The 12,976-nt window shown below is 41.0% G+C and overlaps 1 long non-coding RNA gene across 1 annotated transcript; it reads left to right on the top strand.

Moving 5' to 3' along the window:
* The first annotated feature begins 1,031 nt into the window (after positions 1 to 1,031).
* On the top strand, positions 1,032 to 3,135 carry LOC109201180 (uncharacterized). The gene is made up of 3 exons (XR_003216988.1): positions 1,032 to 1,577; positions 2,773 to 2,808; positions 3,098 to 3,135. It is a non-coding gene; the product is annotated as an uncharacterized LOC109201180 (long non-coding RNA).
* The last annotated feature ends 9,841 nt before the right edge of the window (positions 3,136 to 12,976 follow it).

The raw sequence follows: 12,976 nt of genomic DNA, 5'->3' as shown, positions 1-12,976 counted from the left end.
GGTTGCAGCCTGGCAATAAAGGAAGGGAGTCACCACGTTAAGACTGTGGTAACTCCTGTGCTTGTCTAATTAATATTATAAACCCCAGATCTACCAAAACATCCTCCTCTCTCATCAACCAAGAACAAAGTCAGGCCATCACCCCCCCAACCTGTTTCTTTTTTTTTTTCTAAAACTATACATTTGTATATCTTCCCTTTTCACGTAGATGACCTCCTTGACTTACTGAAGAGGTAGCTCTTCTGTGTTGTGCCAACCACTTTGCCAGAGGTTGTTTGGTTTCCCCGATGTATAAGTCATCGGAATCCTCAACAGAGTGCCAGGAGTAACCCATCAGTGTTCACTTCATATATAAATATTAGTTACGCTGCAATAGGTGTAGGCTGCTGGGGAATTCTCATGATGTATTGAGTGTTTTTTATTCAGTCACCTTTCTCACTCACTATGTGTTAATAGACCTCGCTGCATTGAATCGTACTTGTTATCTCTGTCTCTCTTCCACAGCATGACTTTATCCTGTTTTCCTTCTCTCACCCAAACTGCTCACGGCAGATGGCCGCCCCTCTCTGAGCCTGGTTCTGCTGGAACTTTCTTCCTATTCATTTTTATTATATTTATATTATTATTTTATTCTAATTTTTGAGTTCAAGAGAATAATGGGACTCTACTTAAAATCATATTTGTATGCAGAAACTGAATAAGTAACTGAAGTAATTAAATTTTTTTTTGTATTTACATGAATATCTGAAGAAAATATTTCTGATTATTTATAGACAGTCTTTGCTTTAATTCATTTAATATATTAATTTATTATTATAGAGCAGGTATTTATGATCACCTTGCAAGAGCATAGGGTGATGGGATATCTGAGTAATCAAACCATGCACTAACATGAACATGTACAACTTGGAGGAAATGAGGTCACAAGCTTTAAATGGGAGGCCAATGTGATTGGACTTACCTCAGGGAGAAAAGAGGACTTGATGACATGTGACCCCAAATCAGGTCTGATTAACAGTAAAGAGGTCAGGAGTCACTTAAAGGCCATAGATATATGATGTGTATGTGTAAGCATTAGTGTGTGCATGTAAATGTGTGTGGGTGTTGGTAGCTTGCAGAGAGCTTTATAAAGGGAGATGTAAGGTACCAGGATACAGCGGTGCTCCAAAAATCAGACGACAGAAATAAAAACACAAATGAATCTGATTCATGAAGCTCCACATAAAACAGACTGTCAGTCTGAGCCACAACCGCTTTGTGGTTCATGGTTTGATTGCCGGCTGCTCCAGTTTGCATACCAGAGTATCTTTTTACAAGATACTGGAGGACATCAAGTAGCTCTGCTGTGTTCATCAGGGTGTGAAGGAGTGGGTGTGAGAATGAATAGGTGAAACGATCCAACAAGAACTGTGAGTACTTAAATAACCCAAATGGCTGTGACACAGGCTTTTATATATAGAAGGAGAAAAATACAGAGAGGAAGCGGGCGTGCTTTATTTGCTGTCACTGATAACAGATGAGAAAGGGCAGATTACTGAGAGGAACAAACAAGAAAATGTTTCTGCTTCGTCTGTTCTGTGAGTAAATTCTCTCTGGTTGTTTGAGTGTCTGTATTTTAGTCGGGTTATTATTGGAGAAGACAAGAGAAATTTAGATTGGACTGAATTTATCTGAAGAGCATCATGAGAACACAGAGCAGGTCTACAGAGGGACTCATACCATGTTACACAGTAAGAAGGAATCTCGTAGAAAATGTGGATTTACTTGAAATGTGCAGACATGTTACACTCAGTCAGTTGTGGGTATGTTTGGTAACAAACTGATTGCAGAGGTTTAAAGTGATTGGTGAGTGTATGCAATAATAAATAAGCAATAAAACAAAAGTGAAAGGCTAAATGATCGAGGATTGAAGGGTTGCCATTGTTGATGTATACTAACTGGCCTCTATATTAGGTACGCCTGCTAAATCACTTGTTAGGACAAATATCATCACCCATAACCAGATGGCTGCCCGGCCTGAGCCTGGTTTCACTGGAGGTTTCTTCCTGTTAAACAAAGTTTTAACCCAACTGTTTCCAACTGCTTGCTCATAGGTTACTGATTGCTCTCGGTTATTGTAGCGTCTTTACCTTACAACATAAAGCACCTCTTGTGAGGTTAGAGCACATGAACAGAATAATCTCATCAACCAACCTACATGTGAATAGGAAAACATAAGAAAACAGGCTGAACTTAACTGGGCCTCAAAATTCCCCACATCCACACATTTATGCCTGTTAGTACTGAACACCTTCAGAGCTGCTCTGAAAGCACCAGAGCTGCATGATAGATTTGCTTGATGTTAATACAGGAATGTGGATAAATAGTTGTGTGTGCACTGATTCCTTCGTCTGTTTTGCCTGTGAAGCCATCGTTCTCTAACACTTACTTACTTATTTACTTATGCCTAATAAACCTCCTGCTGTATAGGCCATCAGCATCTTCCACAGTGCTCCGTGTTCTCTCTGTGTTGGAGTTCTCTTCATCGTGTATTCTTTGGCCTCCCTTCCTGGGTCTGTGTCAGGTCTTGTTTATTAATGCTGTTGCCTGGTTTTCACAGCGTATGTCTTATTCATCTCCATCTTTTTCTTCCTTCATCTTGTCCTTTTAACACATCCTGTATAAAAAAACAACATACCCACTTGTGTTGAGTTTAATGTTCCTTAGTTACCTTTAGAAGAACAAACTTGCTTTCCTCTCACTGACTCAGTGAACTGTTTTATTTCTCTTCAGTTCTGATCTCAGTGCTGAGCTGCACAGCAAACCAAGGTCAGTAACCTTAGTTATTTATTTATTATATTATATTTATAAATAGTTTTGTTTTTCAAATACGTTAAATTGTCAAGATTGATATGCATTGTTTTAGTGGAAGTTTCCAATGTAAAATTGCTGGAAGTAGCTAAATGAATTTAAAGGGTTCACAATCTGACAGCTGCTCTCGTAGCCCTCACAACACACATGTGCTTTCACTTTTGATTTCCTTGAATAAGTTTGTGATATTATTAATTATTTTAAGACATTGTCATTGATCATCTTAATTTTATTTAACACTTCACAGCTCGTCTGACTGTGAGTCCCAGCAGCTCTCAGCTCTATAAAGGAGACTTTGTGTCTCTGAGCTGTGAGGAGGACGACAGCTCTGCTGGATGGACTCTGAGGAGAAACACAAGTAAAAACAGAGGACTCAGTGTGGAGTCGACTGGGGAAAAAAGCATAGCTCTTCCTGTAACATCACTGATCTCTTTACATGGGACAGTGGAGTTTACTGGTGTGAGTCCAGAGAGGGTCCATCAGTAACATGGTTAACCTGACAGTCACTGGTAAGCTGAGTGTGTGGAGTTAGTGTTGATGAAGCTGTGTGTAAATGGATGAAATGCTGTAGTTTGTCTCTGTGTTGAGGTGTGTCAAGAGATTTATTCTAAATGACACTTCTTCAGCTGAGAGTCTAAGAGTGAAGAGACACACACTGTAGATCTTTACTTGCAAGGCGGTCACAGAACGCTCACAACAGAGTGGGGGCCCTGTGATCAGCGCTCTGTTCTTGCACTTGTCTTTATTTATATACAAAAATAATACAACAGTGAATACGTCTATTGATAGGCAGAGGAAAGTTAGTGCGTAGGGAGTGAAGATAAGAGTGATTTAGGTGTATGCATGTGTGTTGTGGGATACAGAAAGACGCGGCCTCTCTTCTTGTTAGGGAGCATCAGATAAGAGTGTCCAGCTCTTCCTCTTCCTGGCAGGAGTGAAATAATAACAGCTTATTCAGCTGTGAGAAAGAATTTATAAAACAGTCCTGTAGTGGACAACAGTCTAAGTCATCAAAAGGTCAACATACAGTATTCTATCATATGCAAACTTATATCATTAAAAGCTTATACTGACTACTAAGTACAATTCTCCATTGACATTCCCTCCTGTTGTCAGTATAACTTTGAAGTGAGATATCAGTATGTAACATCTTGTTGTACATTTTCTGTCACATCATCATTAATCACACAAAGTCTTCATGTTCCACAGGTCGGGGTCATCATCATCATCATTTGTCACGGCTATGTATGCAGCAACAGTGGAAACAATTATGCGGTTAATCATGAGTTTTAGACATGGCAGGATACATGTTACAAAAACACAAAATAAAAGTAAAAATACAAAAAGGGATAACTAGAATAAATAAGAATAAGAATACAAAGGAATTGCAAGTATTTCAAGTATTTCAAGTATTTCAAGTATTGAAGTCTATTGCACAGTTGGTTTTTAACAAAAAGTATTGCACAGTGAAAAGGCAGTAGTAGTCTTTTTAGCAGTCACTTGTATTATTTACATAGGCCTGATTTTGGGCCTGCTGGATCTGTCTCAAGGCGTTCAGGGCATCAGTCATGTTTGATGAGTGTACATTGTCTGATGTGTGTGTGTGTCATTTCTCACTCAATCAACAAGTGCACGTCTGTTCAGGTGTGTGTTTCTCTTCATTCTGAGTCAGTGTGTGTAGATGTGTATGTTTGTGTATGTTGGTGTGTTCATCACTTTCCTGTTCTGGTGTTTTGGGTAAACCACGGCCTGAAGCGTGTCCTGGGGTCCTGCCCTCCTCCTTTTCAGTCCGGTTGCGACCATTGCTGCTGCTGCTCAAAGTTCAGTCTGTCCTGGTCCTGGCCCCAATTGGGGCAGTCCTTTCTCCAGCGTCCATGCTCACCGCAGGTGAAACCTGCATCTTCTTCTGTGTTTTGTCCATTCTGAGGTGCCTTTTGACCTCAGTTGCTCCTCCTGTCACTGGCACGCCCTTTCTTCTGCTGCCCGATCATCCGTGTTGGTCCGTCACTGTCCTGTACAGTGTTAATGCATAGTTATCAAGGTCAGCATTCTTTTGCTCGGCCTCACTTTTCATTCGGGCTTAATGGGCGTCTCGTCACAGCTCTGTCAGCTGAAGCTGTCTGGAAATCTTCCCCGTGTAGTGAAACAGGCCTTGGATTTAACGCTCTCTGTTTCTGCTGCATGAGATTGCTTTCCTGTAGCACTGTTGACATTTTTAGATTGTTGTTATGGGTCCAGCTGCTGCAGCATTTGGTCAGGGTCAGGGTCAGAGATGGTAGAGGGGAGAGCAGGAGTCCAGGTCAGCTTCGGCTTTCAGGACCGGCAAAGCAGCCTGTAATTAAACATAAAGAGAAAAAACAAAAACAAAACAAAAACAGACGAACAGGAAAATGATGTTGTGTTGGCTGTGTTATTCAGAGAGGGGAGAAACACCGGGCCAGGCCCTGTGTCAGCCTTCTCTTCCCCTTTTTTGTTTTTCCTCACAATATAATTAACTCATAACCCACCAAGTTGACAGGACAACACAGGTAGATATTAAAATTCGTAAGATCACGTTTAAAAGCACAAAAAAGGAATTTCCCTTCCTTCAGTAATCACTTGTATGATTCAATCAGCAGAAAACATCTCACCATTTGACTCTTAACCACTAAATTTGTTGTTTCATCACTGGTTGGTCATACCAGTCTTTCTTTTTGAAGTTGTTGTCCTGCAACCCAGAGAGTTTATTTGTTAGCAGTGGGTAAACTTCAGCATTTGATAACAAAACTATTAAGTTTTCCCTGTTTTAACACTAATGAGGGATATAGGCACATGTATAGTGTGTGCTGTAGTGTAAGCTGTCCTTCATTGCATGTATGTATATTAGTAGCTTGCATGCAAGGCCTCTGGGACTGTCTCACCCAAAAGAGCATTTTCTCAACAGTTGCCTTTCACTCGCGTGTGTTAAGACAGGCAAATGTGCTTGTAGTAGTTGTGAGATTATATTACATTATACCTGTAATCAAAATGAGTGAATCATGATACTGCTGTAGGCCACATCATACTTCTGAGTTAAAAGAATGTGAAAATCATTAGATTTATTAGATAGGTTTGTATTATCCTATACTGCTGATTCACTGCTGATTTACTGTGAGTGAGTTACACTGTTTCATGACATTTCATACTGCTGAGTTATGAAAAGAATATTGTATTCAGACAGTAGGGGCCTCTCTCTTTTTTCTTCTTTGTGATAGTAAAGAGAACAGAGCACATGCCACGGGAGCGTCACCCCCACCTTTGGTGGAAGCAGAAAAACAGGGAGCCAAGGTCATAACTCAGGTTCACAAAGAGTCAGAAAGAATATGAATACTTAGTTTTGTGGCTGTGGCGCATTTTGTATAGCTTCTTTTCTTTGTTTAGTAGCTTTCTGCCTTCACCTGAGGGTGTGCCCTAAGCATGTGACTTCAGGTCTCCATAATTGGAGTTTATTTAAAGATAAATAAGATGATTTCATTTATTGCTCGCAGATCATGCACTAAATGGTATTTTGCAGTATTAGCTGTCTTCACCACTTAAACAAAACATCACTCTTTGTTTTATTATTATTATTACTATTATTTTAAATTCTCCTTTCTCAAAAACATAAAATGAAATTGTAGTTGTTCTTGGCTGAGAAACACAAAACCTCCCTTTTTTCCCCTTTTTTCTTTTTCAAAACAAGAAACTAAGTTTTAACTTTTCTGGCTTGTCACCTTAAAACAAAACAGACAACCCAGCTCTCAGCTGGCTCTGAACAGAAGTTACAGTACTCATCACTCAAGCAACATTTCAAAAAACAAAAGGAACAAAAAACAAAACTCAGCACACTGCACAGAGAACAACAACAAGACACAACTGAAGATGTTGTTCTTGTTTGTTCTCCTTGAATTTTAGAATAAAGTTATTACATCTGCATTAGTAAATCATATGCCTAATCATTATGTGTCACTGTGATCCACAAGTATGATCACAAATTTATTCAGTTTTCAACCCAACAAAACAAAAAACAAAACAAAACAAAAAACAAGTTACCGATGGCTTGAACGCTTTACACACGAGTCAGGATGCAAAAAGGCTGCTGCCAAAGACAAATCAGAAGCGTGAGGGAAAAAACTGAGCCCACAGATAGCTTCATGTTTGAGCTTTAATAGCTGTTTCCCTCCCTCTGATGTGTTCTTATGCAGCTCCTGCTCTAAAAAAAAAAAAATGTGTAACCTGCTCATCAGCTTAGCAGTGACCATATATTTAATTCAGCTTCTCAATTGTGCAGCTTTAGCTGTTGTATACAGGGTTTTTAGTTGTTAGTATAGGTGTGCTCTATATTTCAGCAATGTCTCATCTAGGATGACAGGTTTTCGAGCAGGTCAAGTGCCTCTATGCACTTAAGTAGTTTACATATTTTCTTTATTTTCTTCATTTCATATGTCATTATACTGAATTTGAGCAACCTTAAGCTTGATGCAGATTACTTCTAACAATTATCTACCTCACATCATAACTGACTGAGGTGCCTCTTCATATTAATATTATTTCATTATTAATGTTATTATCTTTTTATATAACAGCAATAGTATATTACAATATTTTATTTATATTTTATTTGTGTCCACCAAGGGCTGAGGGTGAGCTGCAGTTTCACCCCTTCCCAAGCTGGAGACATTTTCCTTTTCACACACTTTCCTTGGCTGAACAATGACACAACCTTAATATACCTTATGCATCTCTCTATTTCATTTAATATGTGTTTGTGTGAGTTATGTATTTTCTTTCATTCTATTCAGTCTGGGCATGGTCTTCATCCTAACTATGTTTCATTGTTAATACCAGTTTACAGGTTGTTATCCTTGCTTTTATCAATTTGAATACATTACAGTTGTTTTATTTAACTTTATTCCTCTTGCATTTATATGTATTCAGTTGGGTCTGTTTCCAGCCCTTTTTAAACTTATACTTGGATCTCTAATTTTTTACTTGACGAGGGATTATTAAGTTCTTCCTAGTCTGAACTGCTTCTTTGTTTCTTACAGTCACGTGCAAAATGTCCCTCTTTTCCACACCTCCAGCATGTAGTACTAAAACCACTGCTTGGTGGTAGGCCTGTCTCTACCTCTTGCTCTTCCCCTACGCATTCCTCTCCCTCTCTTTTGGCCTCTGAAACCTCCCCTGTAGCCTCCACTGAAAGCTGTGAGAACAGTGTCAGCGTCGAGGGCAAAACTGAGACCTTCTCTTTCTTTTTCACCACTGTCTGTGCATGGTTAGCATATTGAAACGCCTCATCTGCTGTGCCCGTATCTTGCGTTACCCAATTCTTTTCTACATGAGACCTAATGGGTGGTAGTAATCCTTTAATGAAAGTGCGTTTAAATAGATTTTTATTTTCCTCTTTCTTTTTCTTATTTTCAGTTCTCCTTTCAGCTTCATTTTCCCATGCTTGGAAAAGTTTATATTCTTCCTTACGTTTTAATTTTTCCTTTGGGTCTTTTGTTAATGTAATTTCTTGTTTCAGGGCAGCTCTCAGCTGGGTAACAGCTGAGGGATTGCATTTCCCTTCCCAGCTGTGGTTTTTAGCTTTTTGTGGATTTCTCCACCTATTTGCACTTATTCTACCTGCTCCGGTTTGTTGTTTTTCTAAATATTCCTTATCAGGTGTTAATTTTGCTTGTTTATTCCCCATTGTCAAAGATTTTGCTGGGCTGTCACTGGCACGCTTGACTTCAGAGTGGTTGCTGATACGCCCTTCTACTTCACTTCTAAAAAATGAAGCGGTATCAGTTTTACGAGATAAAACTCAACCGTTCTCATTTGTCACCAGTACGTGAGTCTCAAGCAAAGAAAACAAATAAAATAGAAGTAGTTCAGCAGCGTATTGTGCTGTAAAATCAACTTACTTCTAGACACATACACACATACACACAGATAGACATTTGCGCGCTAATTTGTTACGAAGTATTTAACAGCTACCTCTGAAACTGGTCTAAAGTTAGTTCTTTTGGCCTTTTGGCGAACTTAACCTATTTTATCATTTTATTTTACGCGTTTCTTAAAACCTTCGTGGCCGTTTTACAAAATAGTGTTTCTCTCACCCTCAGACGTCTCACTGGTGTTTCGGATCGTCAGACTGAATCCCACCGCCGTGGACCAGACCGGCCCGGACTCGAACGTCCCGGGTCCTCCTCGTCTAAAAGGGCTGTGCACAGACTTCGGTGCTGGCTCCACGGCGTCAGGAAACAGTGTGCCAGATCCTGGAACAGAGTCACAGATAACAGTTCTGATATTTCTGATCTGGCTCGGAGGACCAAAATAAATGTCAAGAGATTTATTCTAAATGACACTTCTTCAGCTGAGAGTCTAAGAGTGAAGAGACACACACTGTAGATCTTTACTTGCAAGGGCGGTCACAGAACGCTCACAACAGAGTGGGGGCCCTGTGATCAGCGCTCTGTTCTTGCACTTGTCTTTATTTATATACAAAAATAATACAACAGTGAATACGTCTATTCATAGGCAGAGGAAAGTGCGTAGGGAGTGAAGATAAGAGTGGTTTAGGTGTATGTGTGTGTGTTGTGAGATTCAGAAGGACGCAGCCTCTCTTCTTGTTAGGGAGCGCAGATAAGAGTGTCCAGCTCTTCCTCTTCCTGGCAGGAGTGAAATAATAACAGCTTATTCAGCTGTGAGAAAGAATTTATAAAACAGTCTTGTAGTGGACAACAATCTAAGTCATCAAAAGGTCAACATACAGTATTCTATCATATGCAAACTTATATCATTAAAAGCTTATACTGACTACTAAGTACAATTCTCCATTGACAAGGTGGATCAGTGATCCTGCAGAGTCCTGTCCTCCCTGTGATGGAGGGAGATGACGTCACTCTGCTCTGTAAAACAAAGACCACTCCCTCCAACCTCCCAGCTGCTTTCTATAAAGATGGCTCCCTCATCAGGAAGCAGCCTACAGGTCACATGACCATCCAGCATGTTTCCAGGTCTGATGAAGGCCTCTACAAGTGTGACATCAGCGGTCATGGAGAGTCTCCATCCAGCTGGATCACTGTCACAGGTGACACACTCACCTGTCTGTGTTTCTGCAGCTTTCAACATTCACAATGTGTCGACAACTTAATGACTGTGTTTGCTTTATTTTAGACAAACACACCACCTCACCTCCACCTACATCCACACCTCCACCTACATCAGCCTCTATTACTACAAACACTCCTGCTTATTCCTCGTTCCTTCGCTGTGTGTTATTTCCTGTTGGAGCAGTCTGTGTTTTGGTTCTACTGGTGTTACTGGTTCTTAGACAGCATTTTCAGAGGAAACCTGAAGGTAAGACTCAGAATTATTACTTTCTAACATTATGGAAATTTCATTATCATATTATTTATAAACAAGGTGTTTGTAAATAAAAACAACTGTTGTCTTGAATTAAGTCCTCATCAAAACTTTTGGTACATTTGGGGGGGAAAGGTGAAGATAACATTACATCCAGTGACCTCAACATATCACATCACTGATAACAGCCTTTCAAATTGGTCAGCGATAGTGTTTTATGTCTGTTTCTAGATGTACAATGTGCTTATATGTGAGTTTAAAAAAATATTAAAATGACTGTTTTAAGGCTAAGACTTGGTTTAAGATTAAAGATTTTCATGCAAGCAATGAATTTTGACTGTCTGTGCACTGCCTGGATTGATTACAAGAAGGCCTATGACTCGATGTCCCACACCTGGATCCTGGAATCCCTAGACCTATACAAGATCAACAGGGTCCTTAGAGCTTTCATCAGGAACTCAATGGGGATGTGGAGGACTACACTAGAGGCCAACTTCAAGCCCATAGCACAAGTCACCATCATGTGCGAGATCTACCAAGGGGATGCTCTGTCCCCACTGCTGTTCTGCATAGGCCTGAACGCCCTCAGTGAGATCATTGACAAGACTGGATACAGATACTGACTACGGAAAGTAGTCAGAACCGACTGGATTGAACTACCAGAAGTCAACATTGCAGACACTGAGGGCAGCTACAACTACTTGGGGATCCCACAGGCAAATGGGAACCATGAAAAAGCCGATAGGAAAGCTGCAACCACCAAGTACCTGCAGAGGGACAGACAAGTCCTGAAGAATCAGCTGAACAGTGAGAACAAGTTCCGGGCTATTGTTAAGATCTCCCAATTCTTTTAATCTTTGGGCTGAAGGAAGGACAATACTCGGTGTATAAATGCTCAATCAACAATATTTTATTTCCATATAATTCAACACTTAAGAGCATAAGAACCATCATGATGGGGAGACCTGCCTGCAGAGGGTCACAGCAAGTCTCAAAATGGTGACGGGTTACTCAGCCTTTTATAGCCTCTAGTAGCCCCCACCTAGTCGTAAAAGCCTAAACATTCACATTCTTTCTCTCACACGGCGCCTAAGTTATGACCTCGGCTCCCTGTCTTTCTGCTCTCTGTAAAGGTGGGGGCATGGAATGTAGTCTGTTTCTCCCATTATCAGTACAAGGCCCTCTGCACCCAACATTCTCTTCATGATTCAGCAGTATGAAATGTCAAGAAACAGTGTAACACATTCAACAGTGTCGAGTAATGCAGGTCAATCCAATAGATCTAATGATTTTCACACTCTTTTAAGTCAGAAGTATAATGCAAACTAAAACTACATACTAATCACACACTCTATATTAAGGGGTATAATATGATCTACAGCAGTATCATAATTCAACTACTTTGATTACAGATATAAGGTAACATATGATAACAGAATAATCTCACACTATCAACACCTACGCCCTGCCTGTGATCAGGTACCCTGCTGGTATAATAAGTTGGCCAAAGAAAGAGATAGAAGCCACTGACATAAAGACAAGAAAGCTCCTGACCATGCATGGAGGGTTTCACCCCAAGTCCAGCACCCTGAGGCTGTACGCTAAGCGGAAGGAAGGAGGCCGGGGACTGGTGAGTGTCAGCACCACGGTCCAGGATGAGACAACGAACATCCAAGAATACATCACGAAGATGGCCCCAACTGACCGAGTGCTCAGTGAATACCTCAGGCAGCAGAAACCCAAGAAAGAGGAGGGAGACGAGGAACCATCATGGAAGGAAAGGCCCCTGCACGGTATGTACCACCGGCAGATAGAGGAGGTGACTGATATCCAGAAATCCTACCAGTGGCTGGACAAAGCTGGACTGAAAGACGGCACAGAGGCACTAATCATGGCAGCACAAGAACAAGCTCTGAGTACAAGATCCATAGAGGCTGGGGTCTATCACACCAGGCAAGACCCCAGGTGCAGGCTGTGTAAAGATGCCCCAGAGACAATCCAGCACATAACAGCAGGGTGCAAGATGCTAGCAGGCAAGGCATACATGGAACGCCATAACCAAGTGGCCGGCATAGTGTACAGGAACATCTGTGCCGAGTATAACCTGGAAGTCCCAAGGTCAAAATGGGAGATGCCCCCAAGGGTGATGGAGAATGACCGAGCTAAGATCCTGTGGGACTTCCAGATGCAGACGGACAAAATGGTGGTGGCTAACCAACCGGACATAGTGGTGGTAGACAAACAGGAGAAGACGGCCGTAGTGATAGATGTAGCGGTTCTGAATGACAGCAATATCAGGAAGAAGGAACACGAGAAGCTGGAGAAATACCAAGGGCTCAGAGAAGAGCTCGAGAGGATGTGGAGGGTGGTGGTCCCCGTGGTAATCGGAGCAGTAGGTGCGGTGACTCCCAAGCTAGGCGAGTGGCTCCAGCAGATCCCGGGAACAACATCGGAGATCTCTGTCCAGAAGAGCGCAGTCCTGGGAACAGCTAAGATACTGCGCAGGACCCTCAAGCTCCCAGGCCTCTGGTAGAGGACCTGAGCTTGAAGGATAAATCGCCCGCAGGGGCGTGCTGGGTGTTTTATATATATATATATGTATGTATATACATACATGAGACTAATATAAAACCATTATACTTATTACAGAGGACAGCGCTAAGAATTATGCATAATGTTAAATATAGCGAACAAACTAATAGTTTGTTTATAAAATTGACAACACAAAGGCTATTGTGTCAAACACTTACTGGTATAAGAATGTGGAATTCTCTCC

The sequence above is a fragment of the Oreochromis niloticus genome, linkage group LG3, assembly GCF_001858045.2.
Source record: "Oreochromis niloticus isolate F11D_XX linkage group LG3, O_niloticus_UMD_NMBU, whole genome shotgun sequence".
Classification (NCBI taxonomy): Eukaryota; Metazoa; Chordata; class Actinopteri; order Cichliformes; family Cichlidae; genus Oreochromis; species Oreochromis niloticus.
This window is presented reverse-complemented; position numbering and strand designations above follow the sequence as displayed.